This window comes from Phyllostomus hastatus, unplaced genomic scaffold (assembly GCF_019186645.2).
Source record: "Phyllostomus hastatus isolate PE091 unplaced genomic scaffold, TTU_PhHast_1.1 phas_scaffold_1066, whole genome shotgun sequence".
In the NCBI taxonomy this organism is placed as follows: domain Eukaryota; kingdom Metazoa; phylum Chordata; class Mammalia; order Chiroptera; family Phyllostomidae; genus Phyllostomus; species Phyllostomus hastatus.
The window spans coordinates 12,703,633-12,710,129 of NW_025334004.1; the positions used below are offsets into that span (position 1 = coordinate 12,703,633).

The following is a 6,497-nucleotide window of genomic DNA, read 5'->3' on the forward strand; positions in this document are numbered from 1 at the left end:
CTCCACTTGAATGAGGTACCTACAGAAGTTAAGTTCATGGACGCAGACATTACACCAAAGGTTGCCAGGGCCCTGGGGGAGGAAGAAATGGGATGTTAATGTTTAACAGGGACAGAGTTTATGTTTGAGATGATGAAAAAGTTCTGGAAAAGGATAATGATGATGGCTGCACAAAAGTGTGAATGCCCTTGGTACCACTGACCTGTCTCCCAAAACTGTTAACGTGGTAAATTTTATGTATATTTTACTACAGTAAAGAAAAAGAAACATTCACTAAGGTGGCATTTGAAAAATGTTCTCTCATTTGTATTTGCATTTAAGATAATTAATGTTCTTGTTGATTTATTCTTTTTTAAAAGAATTTTTAAAAGCTTTTATTTATTTATTTTTAGAGAGAGAGGAAAGGAGGGAGAAAGAGAGGAAAGGAGGGAGAAAGAGAGGGAGAAAAACACCAATGGGTGGTTGCCTCTCGCACACCCCCCACCAGGGACCTGGCCCACAACCCAGGCATGTGCCCTGACTGGGAATTGAACCAACAACACTTTGGTTCACAGGTCGGCTCTCAGTCCACTGAGCCACACCAGCCAGGGTTGTTGACTTATTCTTTGAGGTAAGTCTTACTATTAACAGTAATGTCTATACATTATTTTATGGGAAATTTTTACTATAATATTTTTCTAAAATTTAAAAAAGAAATCTATTGCGGTTTTCTATTACTTACTTTTTTAAAAAAGAATTTATTTGTTTTTAGAGAGGGGAAGGGAGGGAGAAGGAGAGGGAGAGAAACATCAATGTGTGGTCTCCTCTCACATGCCCCCAAGTGGGGACCCAGCCCACAACCCAGGCATGTGCCCTGACTGGGAATCAAACCAGCAACCCTTTGGCCTGCAGGCCAGCACTCAATCCACTGAGCCACACTAGCCATGGCTCTATTACTTTTTATAGTAAATATTATTTCACTGATTTCAGAGCCCTCTCTCCGCATTTCTCACAGCAGACTATTTCCATTAAACAAAATTGCTTCTTAGCCTTCATTCAAGTATCCATTAGCCTTAGAGCAGAGGTGTCAAACTTATTTTCACCAGGGGCCACATCAGCCTTGGGGTTGCCTTCAAAAGGGCCGAATGTAATTTTAGGACTGTATAAATGTAACTACTCCTTAACAGCTACTCAAGAGCTTGGTGCTGCCACCTGGTAGAAACAAGGGGCCGGGCCAGATAAAACAAGGCGGAGGGCCGGATTTGGCCCTCGGGACTTGTGTTTGCCGCCTGTGCCTTAGAACTTGTAAGCTGGCATGGAGCCACAGCCAAGGATGGGTTTGCACTTGGAGAACCCGGGAAGCGGTAATTAGTTCAAAGACCTCATGTGGATTTCTGTATTCCTTCCAGCACCTTCTGTGGAACCAGTGTCCACTGATGTTTTTGCTGTTTCCAAAGATTCTTTTGCAGACATTTCTCAGTAAGGTAAATTATTGACTTGGAAATGCTTAAACAGTTAGGGCTCTAATGTAGTTTTGGATTTGGAAGCAGGTGAGTAACTACAGTGAGATATTAAAATCATGTTGGGAGAGAACAGATTTAAAGTGACATAAACATATTCCCTTGCTTAAAAATTTGAAAGGATTTTTTTTAAGACTTTTTCTTTCATTATCAACACTTTACATTTTTTAGAGTACTTTTGGGTTTATAGAAAAATTGAGTGGAAGATGGAGTTCCCATGCACCCCCAACCCCCACCATCAAAACCCTGCATCAGAGTTGCTGTTCCAGTCAGTGAACCAGCACAGACACATGTGAACCTAAGTCCACAGCCAGCATCACTGTTCACTCCTGGTGCTGTACAGTCAATGGGTTTTGATAAATGTATAATGGCATGTATGCACCACTATAGTTGCAGGGGTGTCCAAGTGGCAGCTCATGGGCCACGTGCGGCCCAGGATGGCTATGAACGTGGCCCAACACAAAATCATGAATCTTTTTTTTTTCTTTATCAGTTTTCGTTAGTGTTTGTGTATTTACTGTGTGGCCCAAGACAATTCTTCCAGTGTGGCCCAGAGACGTCAAAAGGTTGGACACCCATTATGGAGTATTTTCACTGCCTTAAAAATCCCCTGTACTCTACCTATTTATTCTCTCCCAATCCCAACCCCAAACTCAACCCTTGACAACCACTGATCTTTTTGTTGTTTTCATAGTTTTGCCTTTTCCACAATGTCAGAGTTGGAATCATACAGCATTTGGCCTTTTCAGATTGACTTCTTTCACTTAGTAATATGCATTTAAAGTTTCTCCGTGTCATTTCATGGCTTGATAGCTCCTTTCTTTTTAGCACCGAATAATATTCCATTGTCTGGAAGCTACTCCAGTTTAGTTATGCATTCACTCACTGCAGGACATCTTAGTTGTTTTCAAGTTTGGGCAAATATGAATAAAGCTACTATAAGCATCTGTGTGCAGGTCTGTGTAGATGTAAGTTTTCAACTCATTAGAGCAAATGGCAAGTACACTTGCTGGATCATATGGTAAGCGTATGTGTAGTTCTGTAAGACAAAATTGTGTTGTAAAGTGGCTGTGCCCTTCTGCATTCCCACCAGCAATGAATGAGCGTTCCTGTTGCTCTGCACCCTCACCTGTATTTGGTGTTGTCAGCGTCCTGGGTTTGGGCCACTATAATAGGTGTGTGGTGTCATCTCGTTGTTTTTTCACTCTAGAAATTTTTTTAAAGTGTATTTTATTGATTATGCTATTACAGTTGTCCCAATTTTTTCTCTCCATTATCCTCCTCTGCCCTGCACAACCCCCCCCTCCCAGCAGCACCCCCACGTAGTTCATGCCCATGGGTCATACATAGAAGTTCTTTGGCTTCTCCATTTCCTGTACTATTCTTAACCTCCCCAAGTCTATTTTATGTCTACCTATTATGCTTCTAAGCAGACAACTAGAACAGGAACAGTATCACAGAAATGGAGATCATATGGAGGGTTATCAGTGGGGAGGGAGAGGGGGAAAATGGGCAGAATAGATACAGGGAATAAGAATCGTTGTTGTTTTAATTTGCACTGCTCTGGTACAATGATGCAGAGCATCTTTTCATGTGCTTACTTGCCGTCTGTGTTACCTTCTTTGGTGAGGTGTCTCCTAAGGTCTTTGGCTTGTTTTTCTATTGGATTATTTTCTTATTGTTAAGTCCTTTGTATATTTTGGGTAACAGTCCTTTCTCAGATGTGTCTTCTGCAAATGTTTTCTCACAGTCTATCCTTGTCTTCTCATTCTCTTAGCATTGTCTTTTGCAGAACAAAAAAAGTATCTAAAAAGTCATAGCCACACCCAAGGTCATCAAGATTTTCTCCCCCCTCACCTTCTAGGAGTTAATTTTGGGTTTTACATGTAGGTCTAAGATCCATTTTGAGTTAATATTTGTGAAGGGTGTAAGGTCTGTGTTTAGATTCATTTTTTGCAAGTGGATGTCAAGTTCTCCCACCACTGTTGTTGAAAAGACTATCTTTTTCCCATTGTATTGCCTTTGCTCCTTTGTCAAAGTTCAGTTGACTATATTTATGTGGCTCTTTCTCTGGACAATCTATTCTGAGTAGCCAGGGTAGCCACTGACCTACTTGCATATTCTTTTGCCCAAACAACACTGTCTCTCTTTTTTTTTTAATTTAATTTTAACCATTGTTCAAGTACAGTTTTCTGTCCCTTACTCCCATTCCAGCCCACGCACCCATCCCTCCCTGTCTCCCTCCCATTCCCACGCCCCCCACCCCCCAGTTTAACACTGTCTTGATTACTGCTATTGTATATTGTCTTGAAGTGAGGTGGTGTCAGTTTTCCAACTTTATTTCCTTCATTGTTGTGTTGGCTATTCTGGGTCTTTCGCCTCTCCATATAAACTTTCAAATCAGTTCGTTGGTATCTACAAAGTAACTTATTGGGATTTGATCATTGCATAGAATCTATAAATCAAGTTGGGAAGAAGTAGCATCTTGAAAATACTGAGTCTTCCTATCCATGAACTTGGAATACCTCTCCCTTTTTCCAGTTCTTTGATTTGTTTTCATCAGTTTTTTAGTTTTTCTCAAATAAATCTTGTACGTATTTTGTTAGACTTACACCTAAGTAGTTCATATTTTTGGATGCTAATGTAAATGGCATTGCATTTTAAATTTTAAATTCTGAGAGTTGTTGCTTGAAAGGTCTGTTTCTAACATTTTTTTAAAGATTTTATTTATTTATTTTTAGAAAAGGAGGGGAGGGAGGGAGGGAGAGACACACACGCACACATCAATGTGTGGTTGCTGGGGGTCATGGCCTGCAACCCAGGCATGTGCCCTGACTGGGAATCAAACCTGCGACACTTTGATTCGCAGCCTGCGCTCAATCCACTGAGCTACGCCAGCCAGGGCTGTTTCTAACTTTTAAAAGAAGTCACTGATACGTAACAAGACTCAGAAAGCCTACCTTTCTTGACACCTACTTTGCCCATTTCATCTTTCAATGCTCCCATTCGTATGAGTAATGTTGTGCCTGTACTAAACTTTATTCCATTTTTGGAAGGTTCTTGAACTGAGGTCTTCACACTATTACCTGAGCTTTTATTTTTAACAGCTTTATTGATATATAATTCACATACCATACAATACAGCCTTTTAAAGAATGCAGTTCAGTTTCTGTGGACATGTTTTAATTCTTTTACATATATGCCTAGAAGTGGAATTCCTGGGTCATGTGGCAACTCTGTTTCACATTTTGAGGAACCATCAAAAATGTATTTCCAAGTGATTGCACCATTTTATATTCCTATAGTTAAGGTAGGGGAATTCCAGTTTTTCATTCTTGCCAACACTTGTTACAGTCTGAATTTTTCTGTTATAAACATCCTACTGGGTATGAAGTGTCTTGTAGTTTTCATTGATGTTTCACTAATAACTAATAATATTGAATATTTTTCTTGTTATTGCTAGCCATTTATATATCTTTTCTGAATAAGTAGCGTCATCTTTTGATCATTTAAAAATTGGGTTGTCTTGTTATTATATTATTGTTATCCCCTTATCTTTAACTGGCTAATATACTTTCTCATTCTTATACTTTCTCCCCCTGCCCTTTTTTTCACACACACCTAGCACTACATTCCTCTCATTTATACAGGCTTACATAGTTGGAATTGTTTGATTAAGGTCTACCTTCCCATGAGACTGTTGATTCTGAAAGAGCAGGGCTGGTGTCTGTCTTATTCACTGTTGGTCCAATGCTTTACACCAGGGGTTCCCAACCCCAGGCCACAGACCAGTACAGGAACTGCGGTCACACAGCAGGAGGTGAGCGGGTTAACATCAAGGAGGGGTGGGGGAGTGCTGGGCCCAGCAAGGCAAGGGAACCTGTGTCTTCTGCTGCTGCCGCTGCTGCTATAGTCCGTTCTGCCTGGACCACGTGGACCTCACCCTGGCCTTGATGATTCACGGCTTCCAGAGTAGCCACCAGGATTTCTCCTTCAGGCCCTGGAAGCTGATGGCTACCAAGACCCACATCATGAAGTCTGCAGAGAAGTTAGCTGACGAGTTGCATATGCCATCCCTCCCTGAAGTGATGCTTGGAGACAACGTTTTAAGAAGCCAACACTGTTCTGGCTTTGGGATCGAGTTCAATGATCCAGATGCTTTGACATGTAAACAACTACCTTGGGAGGCTCAAAGTAGCCTGTGCGCAAGAGAGGCAGGAAAGCAGGAAGGAGGGTGAGCACTCCCAGGAGGTTATCAGCAGTATGGCTGGACCTATGTAACAGATTATAAAAGAACATGACTTAGAAAATCACTCAACTTAAAGGTTGCACCTACAACAAATCATATAGATACAGAGAAACTAAAAGCCAGAGAAGAGATTAGTTTTTTGAAGATCTGTTGGAGGATGAACAACTTCATGATCATGGAGTTTCAAGTCTAAGTGTGAAAATTCGAGTAACGCCTTCCAGCTTTTTCTGGCTGTTGCAGGTTTTTTCTGAGAATTGATGGAGTGCTTATCAGAATGAATGACACGAAACTTTACCAGAGGCTGACAAGACCTACATGTTACGAGAATATACATCACACTAGAGTGAAATTGCTCATTTAATGCATCTTTCGCCTTCCTTCCTCATGGAGCCCAGTGAAGTAGCACAGTATTTACTGATCAAGGAGGCAGTTTGTGAGAAGCTAATGTTTCCAGGAAGAACTGATCATACCCCACAGACTCACAGAAAAATGCACCTGTGGGACAGAGCGTGATGTACCACATGCTCACTGTGGAATCTGATGGAGGGGACCGTGGCTATGTGGATGGGGTATTTGTTATGAGAATTAATTGCCTTGTCTAAGTGCAGATTTTCAGTAACCATAAAGGAAAAAAGTAAAAGATTGCTGTAGTCAAGAAAAAGGAAAAAAGTCAAGGTGGAATATCCTGAGATTGCCACGAAAGCACTGAAAGGCCTGCTTCCACGTCCAGCATCCTGTCTTTGTGAGGC

The 6,497-nt window shown here is 41.2% G+C and overlaps 1 pseudogene; it reads left to right on the plus strand.

The window, feature by feature from the left end:
- The first annotated feature begins 5,452 nt into the window (after nt 1–5,452).
- Nucleotides 5,453–6,350, plus strand: LOC123829033 (annotated as a pseudogene).
- Nucleotides 6,351–6,497: the final 147 nt, after the last annotated feature.